Source organism: Triturus cristatus, chromosome 1_1 (genome assembly GCF_964204655.1).
Source record: "Triturus cristatus chromosome 1_1, aTriCri1.1, whole genome shotgun sequence".
NCBI classification, from domain to species: domain Eukaryota; kingdom Metazoa; phylum Chordata; class Amphibia; order Caudata; family Salamandridae; genus Triturus; species Triturus cristatus.
The window spans coordinates 1,260,717,689-1,260,730,978 of NC_140579.1; the positions used below are offsets into that span (position 1 = coordinate 1,260,717,689).

The 13,290-nt window shown below is 44.9% G+C and overlaps 1 protein-coding gene across 1 annotated transcript in view; it reads right to left on the reverse strand.

Moving 5' to 3' along the window:
• The window catches only part of LOC146871926 (uncharacterized), a 519,066-nt gene that overhangs the window by 167,794 nt on the left and 337,982 nt on the right, over window positions 1-13,290 (reverse strand). The gene's annotated exons all lie outside the window — the stretch shown is intronic.

Consider the following 13,290-nt stretch of genomic DNA (forward strand, 5'->3'; position numbering starts at 1 on the left):
GGGAATTTCTGCCTGTGAAACGAACCCTGTAAAAGACTGGTATCTCCTAGTCGTTTCTTTACCTGGCCAAGCTTCAAAACAATCATAATGGGTAATCCTATTCCTTCATGGACCCCAGAGCCACAACGAAGTTTGCTCATCACCTATATTCCTCAGCTGCGAAACACATGCCCTCCGCTTGGGGTTCAAGAAGTGGCCACCTCAGAAACAATGATTTGATTTTGGATTTTATAGCGCTCGAATGCCCACAGGCGTCTTGGTGTTGCAGACACGTGTAGTGCTATATAAAAGGTAAATGCTACTGGTTAATGACGTGTGAAAAGCCAGGTTTTAACTTGCTTCCAAAAACTCAGGAAGTCAGAGCATTTCCTAATTGACAGGGGTAGGGCGTTCCAGAGCGTGGTTGCCTTTAGTAGAAAGCTCCTACTACCCCAGATGGTAAGCTTTGCTCTGGGGGGGGCGGTAACATTGCGTCAGAGGATCTGAGCTTTCTGCCTGGGGAATACCAGGCTAACCTTTCATGAAAATAGCTTGGCCCAGAGTTATACAGTGCTTTGAAAGTTATACATAGTGTCTTAAACTCTAGACGCTTTGCTATGGGTGGCCAATGCAAATTGACCCGTGTTTGGAGTGCTGGTTTATGGTTGGGAATTCCGGCCAGAAGTTGGGCAGCCGCATTTTGTAGTGTTCTTTATTAGTTTTAGTGTATAAATACCGAAGAAGAGAGTGCTTTTACTTGATGATCAAAGTGGAGTTTATCATCAAAGATAACTCCCAGGTTCCTTCCTTTCTGGACAGGCGTCGTTAGGGGTCCCATATTCTGAGGCTACCAGATTGGCGACCAGAAGGATCTGTTATTTCTGAAAAGTAGCACCTTGGTTTTGCAGGAATTTAACTTTAGGCAATTTGATCTCATCTAATAATTGATTTGACCATACATGAGCTGAAACGATAACTGACATCTTCCGGATCTTTGCAAATTGATACCACAATTTGTGTGTCATCCACGTAAGACACTACTGAGAACCCTAAGGACTTTATCAATTTGACTAGGGGGGCAAATACAAATTGAAAAGAGTAGGGCTTCATGAAGAGCCCTGTGGCATGGTAGGCTGAATTGTTGCGATGTAAAGCTGCCCAAGGCAACATGGTTTCTTCTGTTTGTTAAGAAGTCTTTCAGCAGGGTTAGGGCAACGCCTCTTATGCCCAGCTCCATAAGTCAGTTAATCAGGATAAAGAGGTTAACTGTGTCAAATGCCACCAAAAGATCGAGTATTATAAAGAAGGCTTGACCACCTTTATCCATAGTCCATTTGATTTCTAAAACCATATTGGGAGGGGTCCAGCAAATTGTTGCTGACAATGCAGGCCATTAATTCATTATTTTCTGTTTTTTCAAGTAATTTGGCTGGGAAAGGGTGTCTGGAGATGGGCCTATAACTACTTGGTTCCTATGAGTCGATATTGCCTATTTTCAATATGGGCAAGATGGATGCCACCTTCCATTCAGTGGGAATTTGTACTGTACTTAGCACTTTATTAAGGATTTGTGTAAGTTGTGCTTCAAAAATCCTTGGGGCTAAGTGTATTATTTTTGGGGGGCAGGGGTCTAGTGGGGACCCCGATTTGCATGACAATATGAGTTACAGAACCTATTCACTGTCAAGAGGAGAGAACCTATCCAGAGTTGACGGGGAGTTGTTTTCGCGAGGTGTGGACTCTTCATTATGGTTTGATATGAAGGAGTCGAAGACCGCAGTGACTTTAATTTGAAAATAGCTGGCAAGGATATCGTAGAAGGTTTTATTTGATTTGCCATCCTTTTTAGTTACCATTTTTGATAATTTTGCTATTGTACTAAAAAGTTTTTGCTGAGTTTTCTGCCAAAAGAATTATTTTCTGTAAAGTATTTAGTTTTTTTCCCTGTGAATCAGAATTTTGTATTCGGCAATAGCTTTTTTGTAAGTCATTCTGTCTGGAGGGTCATATTTGGATCTTCAAATTCGTTCTAGTTTCCTACATGTTTTTCTGTGACCTAAGGTAGTCGGAGAACCAGGGTTCAGATGGGGTGCTGCACCGATGTTTCTGGACTTTTTCGGGTTCTAAAATGTCCATGGCATCTTTTACCCAGGTGGAGTATCTATATGCAGCTATCTCCACATTCTCATCAGTTGTGCTTATCAAGGGAGGTGTATCCAACAAGGTTTTTTCAAGCTTGTGCGTGTTTATTTTGCTCCAGGATCTGAAAATCAGAGTCCCTGGGGATGGTGCTCTGGCTGCTTTTTGTGAATGGGTTGGTCTAATTGAAAAAAAAACACATCCTTATGATCTGACCATAGCAGAGGGAGAATGCCTGTGAATTCTAGGTTAGTATTATTTGTAAAAATCCCGTCCAGTGTATGGCCCGCTGAGTGGGTGGGGCCTTTAATTCTGTGGTCATTATCCTCGTCATTTTCTAGGTGAAAATTGAAGTCACCTAATACTAAATAATCAAAACTAGTGACGCCGTACTCTATTGAAGTACTCAAATTGGAAAAAAAATGTTCTCTTGGCCCCGGGGGGTGATATAATAGTGTTCCATTCAATGAGTAATTTTTTACTCATTGACTCAATGACTAACTATTACCTGGCCACTGGGAGCCTGGGAAGAGGATACATCTTTACCCTTCCTTCTCCTTCTGTTGGGAGCTGCCAGGTCTATTTTTTCAGGATCCAGGGCTCCCTCTGTGCCTAGTCTCTTGGCCTGAGCCCTAGTGACTGCAAAGGCACTGGCTGAGATACCCATCATCTCTGCATGTGTCCTGAACTACACTATTACCTGAAACTATCATGCTACTTTCGCGAAGTGGCTGCCGGACCCGGGGGTGGTTGGCCTTGGGCCCTATTTGAACTAGAAGCGGTGGTACCAGCCGGCTGAAGCCTGAGTGCCTTTTGGGGCATAGTGCACTCTATGTGATCCCCGGCGATGCTGGAGCTGTACCCAAGTCCTACTATGATCTCCCCTCTCACCCCTCCCCAGCCAGCCAGCCATTTCGTAGCTGGGGAATATGCCTGGACCTCTTGGCGTCCCCCTGGGACCATTCCCTTTATATTTAAGGCTTGTTGGTATGTTTAGTTGTGTAGGGGAGGGACAGGGGGATACAACTCATTGGGAGAGTTGAAGTAGTAGGGGGGTGGGTGTTGAGTGGGTTGTTTATTGCTTGTTTGACAAAAGCTGTTCTACATCTTTTTAATCGCACAGTCATCAATTGCTATTGGTACATCTGTTCCGTGGGTGAAACATGTAGGCAATATACACCCTCCCTGACACTTGATGACAACTATTAAGTGTTTGACCCGGAATATACGGGTGGCCAAATGATCGGCTGAAAGCACAGCTTGTCATTCTAGCAGGGACACTACAGTTATCCTAACCTCGATCTATGGTCCAAATTTAGACGACCCTAAATTGTTTGCTGAGGTCTCTTGTCCGATGTCCACTATGGGCCCAGGTGCAGTAATTTGGGAAGGGGACTCCACTGTGATTCTTGATGAGCATGCAGATAGGTCCAGCTACACCTGTTGCCCACACATGGAAGCAGCTATACAATTACAAACAGTCATGTCAGATAATGATCTTACAGACATTTGTCGGCTTGAGCATGACACCAGCACAGAGGATACTTGTATCATTTTCACCCACAACACTTGGTCTAGAATAGACTACTGGTTACTCACCAAAGACGTAGTCACCTGAACTGCCAATGTCTCACACCTCCCCAAAATGCTATCAGATCATGGTTGTGTATTGTTGGAGATATCCCTCCCAGAACTTGGCATAAGGGTCTTTTGCTGGAGACTTCCCCCCAATATTCTCAGGGGCCAGTCTTTAAAATGGAGATTAGAAAAGCCATACTTGATTACTTTGTACATAATGGTCACTCAGTTCATTCTCCCTCCACACTATGGGAGGCATTCAAGGTGGTGAGCCATGGGGCACATATTGCAAAGCAGGTCGGTGTGCTCTGAGAATTGGGTAAGGACCTTGCACACCTGGAGATGAAGATACATGTGTTAGATCTTCAATTCTTGTCAATAAAGACAGGATTATACTAGCATCCCATAACAGTAAAGTATTAGAGTATAATGAGGCAGTGCTCAGGGACATGCATTATCTTGGAAGGGAGGCAATTTCTTGGTGCTACAGGGATGGGGACAGGGCGGGTAAGACACCCACTAGACTTCTTCATAAATGTTATGCCATGGAGCTTGTAGATAACCAGCAGATAGCCTAAACATGCCCCAACACTGTCGGTCACGTTATGGCCATATTCTACACTGACCTGTACACCTCCTCACTGCCACATGATCCTTCCATCGTGACCGCCTTCTTTGATAGCGTACAATTACTTTGGCTTGATGATGCACTCCTCCAGTTCCCAGATGTGCCTTTTCAAATTGAGGATATTGTGCAGGTCATCCAAAGCATGACCATAGTGTAGCCTTCGATAAAGAATATGCTCAAGTCCTCGCTCCCCACCTTCTGGCCATGTATAAGGAGTCCCTGGTGCATGCTATGTTGCCACCCTCCCTCCAGGAAGCACTAACTCCCTGACAAGTCCCCAGACCACAAGTCCCCGGACCACTGCAAATCTTATAGACCACTGTGCATGATTAATGTATATAATACATTCTTGGCCAAATTGATTGAATCCTGCCTTCTCCCCTTACTTGCAAACATTCTCCTCCCAGATCAACCTGGCTTTGATCCCGGCCCCTCGACAGAACATAATTTTCAAACTTAATTTGCACTTCTCCACTCAGTTGGCCCCCAACTTAGCATTGAAGCACTTCTACTTGATGCCACCAAGTCACTCAATTCTGTGGAATGGCCATATCTTTTCCATCTCCTGGCCTCACTTGGCTAAGTAGCAATTTCCTGCACCTAATTAAATTACTTTACAGGCAACCCATGGCCTGTCTGAAAGTAAATGATATTTTGTGGGGAAAACTTGCTGCTTGGAATCTACCACCATACCTTCTTGGGGCTCTTCAATCCTTGCACTCCGGCAATTGGGCTCAGGTAGAGCTAGACAAGTCGGGACGGTTGTCCCAAAGAATCTCTATCGATAACGGCCTACGCCAGGGGTACGTTTTAGCACCCTTACTTTTTAGTCTATTTTTGGCTGACCTCCCAACAGTTATTTCCCAATCAAAGTCTTTCTCGCCTAAAATTGGGGACCAGCATATCGCTTGTCTGCTCTAAGCAGATGATTTGGTATTATTGGACTATACTCCTATTGGTCAGCAGAGGAAACTTAATGCCCTGGCATCGGGGAACAGCCATTACAACGCGGTTTTTACCACGCGCAGCTTTTACATCGCATGCGTTACAACGCATGCGATGTTACAACGCAATGCCATTACAACGCAAGTCTTTAAATCGACTTGCGCTAGATGGCGTGCTAACATTACAAATAGTGTAGTTTACTATCCCAATACCTTCCCTACTGTTAAGTGGACTGGAGTTGGAATAGTAAATTACACTTTTCTAATGTTAGCACGCCATCTAGTGCAAGTCGATGTAAAGACTTGCGTTGTAATGGCATAGCATTGTAACATCGCATGCGTTGTAACGCATGCGATGTAACTGCACGCGTTGTAATGACACGCATTGTAATGTCATACATCCCCTGGCATCTTATAGTAAGCAGAACCAGCTCTGCATTAATCTGGAAAAGACTAAAATTATGATTTTCGGGCAAAAAGTGCAGAGTTTTTCCTGGTATTTAGATTCACAGGTGGTGGAACAAGTGGATCAATATAAATACCTGGGTTTAACTTTTAAGAGAAATCTGAATTGGGGTGCGCATTGGGATGCCATTAAACAGAAAGCCCTATTGCAGGCAAGCTGTCTATCGGGATTTAATGGTAGATTTGGGGGGCTATCCCATATATCATTACTAAAGGCCGATGAAGGGAAGATCCCACCGTTAGGCCTATATGAGGGAGAGGTATTTTCTCTTGATCCAACCTATGAATGGAAGGGGTAGTACTTAAAAGACTTCTATCACTCCCCCAAGGTACCATGGTCCAGGCTATAAGGAGAGAGTGCATTCTGGTTTTCTGGAACATGGCGACCGCTACTCGGGCTCCAAGATAGTGTAACACTCTGTTGGAGGATGATGAGGTGGTCAAAGTCTCCAAACTGTGTTGGGAAGAGATCCAAAGTAGTGTAAGGATGTGGGCAAAGGCCATTAAAACCAGAATGACTGCAATTAAGAACCTCCATATAAATAGTGTCACAACCACATCCTGGCTCACTTTTCCAGGCAAACGAGTACTGAGAGAATCTGCTGCTATGGCGTCAGAACAAATTGATTTATTATATTTAAAGAAGAAATCATCGATTAGTTTCTCATTTGCTTCATTCGGCCAGGATAGTGTCTTCCCTTATCTATCACAGTTACCAGACACAGGTTTGAGAATAGAAATTTTAAGGGCTCGGGTGGGATGCAGGCCTTGTTGAATATTTATAAGGCCAAGAGCATTGCTATAGTCAAGTATGGCTCTGAAATTTGGGGATAAAATAACTGCACAGAGCTCCAAATTGTTGAAAATAAGTTTCTAAGACGCCTGCTCTCCGTCCCCCAATCCACATCCTCATATATAATTCATCAAGAGGTGGGTCTCGGCTATGTTTCTGATCTGATTAGAATGTCTCCCATTCTCAAATGGATCCTGATTTGGTGTTAAATAAAGAGATCATACGAGATTGCATGGCTCTAGATAGGGCAAGTAGTCTAACATGGTTGAGACATTTGAAAAGCACGGTGGAGTGGTTAGGTCTACCAAACTTGTTTGGCAGCCCAGAATATATATGTAAAAAAGATCTTTTGTGGGCCAAGACCTCATTTCAGCGCATAGCATCATTAGAAAGAGAGGCCTTGGAATTATTGAAACACACTGTCCGTGCTCACCAGCTCCTAAAAACGTCCTATTTTATGGAGCCTTCCTTGGATACTGTTACCAAGTCCCGACATCGTTTTCTTTTGACGAGATTTAGGTTTAAATATTTACATTTTTTCTGGCTGATCCTTTAGGCTGGGCCAAGATAGAAGACCTGGGTCCTTGCTCATGCGATTGTTTTTCGAGGCAGGATACAATGTATTTTGTCTTATTCTGCGACTTTTATTTACCTATTCGCAGGCGTTATAGCCGTCCGGTTTTAAAAAATAAAGTTTTTTTGCAGGCGAGACCAGCTCTTTTATACCTGCAATTGCTGAGAAATCCATGGGAAACTTTCAGTATTGCTAGCTTTTTAGTAGCAGCAGTTAGAGCAAGGAAAAAAAGGAAGTAGCAACTGAAACAGGTTTATGTGTCCGGATTCTTTTATGTGTTTTTTGCCCTATTGCACATAAAATATTTTCATATTGTCTGTATTTTATAGTGATATTTGCATATTAGGAATTGCGGCGATGTTATATTTATGGATGATTTTATGTAATAATTATTTTTAATCTTGTAATGTCGATGAGTATTTTTAAAATACTTTTATGGTTTTTAATAATAACCGAATAAAGTAATTTTGACTTACTGCGATGTAATCCAATCTATTCATCCCACCCACATAGGACTGGGGTGCAGAATAATAGTGGTCTTTGTCCCTGCCCTTTGAAAGTCAAATGTTCTCTTATGCATATTCTTATGGATTGCGTTTTTTATCTTGCCAATCGGATCAAGTTTTTAAGACCTTTGTTTTCTAAATATGACGCTCTTCATAGGAACAAAGCGGTGGAGTTATTGTCTGAGATGAAGATATTTAGATGTGGAGGTTGGGATTGCTTGGTTTTTACGATCTGTTAAACAGAATTTTAAAAATGAAATGTAATGGGGGTGGGGTGGGACAGCGAGGAGGGGGCTCATTTAAAGGTTTTAATTGTTAGGTGTGCTTTTAGAATGTTTTATGGACAATCGTCTAAATAAACTTGTTTTTGAACCTTGAAAGTAAATGGTGCGATCACTCCTCCTTTTGCAATATCAAGGGTCGCCCATTCTATTTGCCATTGCAATGGAGCCCCTGACTGCCATATTGAGGCAACACCATTCTCATCGAGGGTTTGCATTCACCCTAAGAAGAATCCTAGTCTCCATGTACACGAACGATATCACCCTGTATGTCCGTGACCCCAAAACGTATACTGCTTCTATCATCTGGGAAATTATTCACTTTGGTGGACACTCCGGAATCACAATCATCTGGTCCTAATCCATCATATTCCTGCGCACCCTGGCCATGCAGCCCTTTGAATCTGGGCACCCACTGCAGTGGGTAAGGGCACCAATGTGATACCTTTGATTCTGGCTCCACAGGGACTTAGACCAACTATGAGGGGAAAACTATGCTAGACTGCTCACATGGTTGAAGGAACGTGTGCTGCTGCAGCTGTCCTTTGGTGGGCGAGTTGCCATTGCTGAAATGGTGGCGCTCCCAAAATATTTGTATTTATTCATTAATCTTTAGCTCCTGGGACACTTTCACAAATGCATCAGGCCCAACCTGCTCACTCGGACGTAGGCAGGTAAACAGTCCTGGGTGGCTGGGAAGTATTGACCCTCCCTTTTGAGCAGGGTGGACTATGTGCCCCAGATATGGACCATTACTTTTAATGTGCACAGGTGCATTTTGCCCACTACTAGCTGCATTCCACCCTGTTTCAACCTAACATGGCCCCTGAACATGGTCAAATAGCTCCCTGTCCCGTGAGTGCTGCCGGGAACCTCCCCCCTAAGCGCCCTCAGGCTGAGATCGACACTGTGACTTGCAAAATCTGGACGTGGGACAGACAGAATGTGCGCAGGGATAGAATGCATGTACATCTCCACCTTACCACTTCTGGGACACCCCTTGATTCCTGCCCTTGCAGGTACCGGGGCTTGCACACTCTTGAGTTGACTACATCCCCATACCTTTGGAGCTGTATACACAGAAGGTTGTTTCCTATGCCCACACCGTACACTTTATGATCCGGCCTATACTCCTCTAGATGTGCTCAAATATCATCAGCTGCATGCAGCCATCTGAGCTATGCACATCTCTTTCTCTATTGCTCCTCTGACATTCCACACTTTGGAACTCCTGCTCGCTAATCCTTCACCATATAAACTCATCACTCGACCCAATGCCACGATGCAAGAAAGGGCCCTGATTAGAGATCCCTCTGCCCCATCAGGTTGGTCCACAGACATAGAATCTCTCATCAGTGAAGAGCAGTGGTGTTATTTTTGCACCCAATACTATTGCATTGATTACAGATCATGTTACTCAGCGGTCACCACTGGTAGCTTTGCTAGGCTATGTGAAGGATATTCCTTCGCATACAGGGCCGGACTGGCCGCAGCGGGCTCCGGGCATTTCCCCGGTGGGCCACCAGGGTGAGGGCCAGTTTTAGACTCCTGGGGGGAGGGGGCGTTTGTTACCGGGGGCTGGTTTTATCTGCCCCCAGCAACAAAAGCGGCACAAAGTTTTACGCCTCAAGTACCCCCCCAACCCCTCACCCTACACCCCGGGGTGGCTGAGCTCTTTGCCAGGGCCGGTTTCGGTTACCAGTCCGGCCCTGTTTGGATATCTGTAAACTGATTGACATCTTGCTTCTGTTGGCCAAGCTTAGGGTCACTGTTCACCGGGTGTGTGCCCTATGCCTTGGCTTTATCACTGGCTGTGAGACTGATGCCTGAGTAAGCAAAGCAAAACCAAAGCACATTTGGGACCCGCTGGTTGCAGATCTGGTGGCACAGTGGGATGCCGCATCGCACCAAGAAACTGATGGCTCTCTGGGCGGTGATCCTTAACGACTCTGCCTATGCCCACTGAGGTCTGTGTCCGTGACTTAACTAAAGTGTCTTGCACCATCCTTTCACCCACTGAGAGCCGCCATGAGCTAAGAGAACTACATATTTTGGAGATATGCACTGGAAAAAGGTGATTGATCTGCTATGCTATGTGATGTTCTATGTTATGAGACTTCTGAGTGTTGTGTGACTTTGTCCTAACCCTTGTTGTACTGTAATTTGTGCAATGTTTTTTTAAATAATAAAATCAATTATAAACAATGCTCTTACTCGTCAGAGTACTGGTGAGTCTCTCCTCTACAGCTGTCACTTCTAGACAGTTTGCTCAACCAACATGTCAAGCCAGGGAAACCACACTTTGCGGCAGATCCGACTTTTACTTTTTGAATATCTCTTGGTGGGATCATTGTGCTAAGTGCACAGCTTGATGGGTGAGACTCTGATGTATTACCAGACGAGGACCCTGCCTGCATGAGGCACCCCTACTAGGTAACTCCTAACAGATGGAGCACATTGTACAACAATGCTAGTACTTTCCAGGCCTCCTCAGTCCATTGATTTTCATTTGCTTAAAGAGCCTTCCAGTCCCCTGATTGCCATGCCCTTGCGGCCAGTTGAAGACAATCATCTGCCTGCATGGCTTCAATAATGGCTGCAGGGGATATCGGGAGCATCCCGGAATGCTCCACCATACATTTCTGTCTCGAGAGCTGCAGCTTCTTCTTTGTGCGTGGCAGGTCAAGCATGCACGAAAGGTAATCGGCAGGAGTGAACACTAAGCGGGTGTGATGGGTTTGAAGCTGACCCTCGAAACAACAGCATAAGGGCCTGTTCAATGTGGGTGAGGGCATGGCTCACATACGCCACAAGAGCCCACTCCACAAACCCTTGTTTCTGTGACAAGACTGCATGTAGCCCTGTGGGGATATTGTCCATGGACAGTTCTGAGTCCTTGCTAGGGTTAAAGTAGGATAGGATTGTACTTTCCAATAAGGCACCCTTTCTGTCATGGAATGCTTTCTCCTTCACCCCACACCCAGGAAGAGGGTTCCTTAGTAAAGTCTTAGAGGGCCCCCATCAGGGTATTTATGAATTGCCCGAAATAATGGATCATCCCCAGAAAACTGCAGACACCAATCACAGGTATAGGGGCTGATCGAAAGTCCTGCACTTTGGCCAGATCATGGCATGCCCTGGTTGCTGAAAACCTCTATCAGAAGAAACTGATCTTATCTTTCAGAAACTCAAGCTTTTCCACATGTAGCATGAGCCACCTCTTTGTGAGACTCTGAAAACCACCCCCAGACATGGTAGATGCTTCTTTAGGGACAGGCCGTGCACCAGGATATTGTCACTGACCTTGAGGATTCTTGAAAGACCCACCAGCACTCTTTTTATGATGTCCTGGAAAACTTCAACTGGGCTAGATATGCCAAACTTCAAGCATTTATAGTGCCTTAGGCCTAGGTGCGTCAAGACAATGGTAACGTGGTGTAGTCTGGTACCAATAGAATTTTAGGATAACTGGAACTGAAGTCCATCTTGGAGAACCAGCAAGACCCCAACCAACACTTCAGTAGCAATGTCATTTACTGTTGAGTTCAAGTATTATTCTCTCTCAATGGTTAGGTTTGATAGGTGTATGTCCACACACAGGCCTACTTCGCCCGGTTGTTGTGGCTTTTGGGTTACCACAATTGGAAAAACCCACAGCGTGGGGCCCTGCAGTCTCTCAATCATGTCTGCAGCTTCAAGCTTGCTCAGCTTTTTCTCCACTTTCGGCAAAAGGTGAAACACCACCCGCTGGTGGCGGAGGGCCACGGGCTGAATAGACATGTCTATGTGCAGATGCACCATCTTCCCCTGAAGAGAGCTAATGCCCTAAAATAGCTGCAGCAGTTCTTGCCCATTTCCGGACACGTCCCTGTGTGCGGGTATGATCGACCGCAACACCTACATGTCTTGAAGGGCGGTTGCAGAAAGCCCTGGTCTGTTTTACTCCGGGGGCAATCCGGGTTACTTGGTTAACTGGGTCCATCTTGATCGGTCACTGCAGCGTTTCCTCCATATGGGATACCCGAGCTTTGGAAATTATTTTGAGTGCCTTGAAGCTAGGATGCCCGGCAAAGTCAGGTCTTGTAGAATTTGTTCCTGTAGCTTGGTGATGCACAGCCCTGGATAAATTATGCCCTGTTGTCATCTTTTTTGTTCTGGGATGGTGCACATACAGCCAGTTCAGAGAGGCATGAACAGGAGGTCTGTACTGATTCTTAGGGCTCTTGTCGGGCTTGGCGTAGAAGGAACCTCCTATGGTCAGGATTGGTCGACCGTTTGAAGTGGATGGTCATGACTGCTTTTTTCCGTGACCGTTTTGGATAGTTTAAAAATTCCCTCACCTGCCAGGTGGAGAAGCAGGGTGCACCTCCAATCTTTGTAAATTGCCAGCACAGGGAAGTACATCTCCAGCTGATCCACCAACAGTTTCCACTTGGCAGCTTACTCCAACGAGGGCCGAGACACAATGCAGGGTTCTATGACTGGGGTGTATACCGTGGTCAGGCTCATTGTGGTATGAACATGGAAATTATCCAGTGCATGATGGTAACATTTCCCTTAGCCCACCGTTCAGGAAGCACATTGCTAAGCTGGCCTGTATCCTGAAGAAGTCAAAATGTGGGCCCCTGGTTGCAGATCGTCTATGGAATATGGGAGGGCACGGCCACCCAGCAACTGCATCACATAGGGTTATGTTTCCTGGTCAGCGAGTAACATTTACTGTGAGGATATATAGTCTGCCCCCCCTACATGGCCAGGACCACTGTTTCCTCCTCTCTCTAGCCCTCATGCAGGGCATTGGCCCGAGTCCTAACCTGTTTGTGTGAATCTCCTCGCAACACCTTTTCTAGAATTTTTCACTTCACTTTTATTTTCCCGTGCTTGTTTCTAAGTAGAGGAGCCTCACGCATCGAACCAGAAATCTCACTTTAATCAATCTCACGAACACCTTGACATACGCCGAATCTCCCTTGTTTTAAAATTAATTCCAAATGTTCTTTCTTTTTTCTTCCTTTACATTTCTCCCATGGTTCTAGCAATTAAGTCATATGTAAACAGGCATGCTTATTAAAATGTCCTGAAGATGATCTCAGTATTTTCTTAAGGGATAGAAACGCAGTCGACACCTTGTACACCATATAAGCTTGTTTAGAATGTCCTAATTTTTGTTTAATGGTGTTTACTGTATATTCTGTTTGTTCTATGAGAAATGTGCTGAAAACAAACATTTTCCCTTGCCTGAACCCTTCACTTTATGTTGTACGCCTTTCTTGCTAAAGTTGGATGCAGGTTTGTGTCCCACTTAAAACTGTTTCTTATTTACTTTTTGTAAATATTGTATTGATTGCATATTAAATATCTGTCCGCCTGGACAGATTTCTACAATATAGTACTGATTGGGTC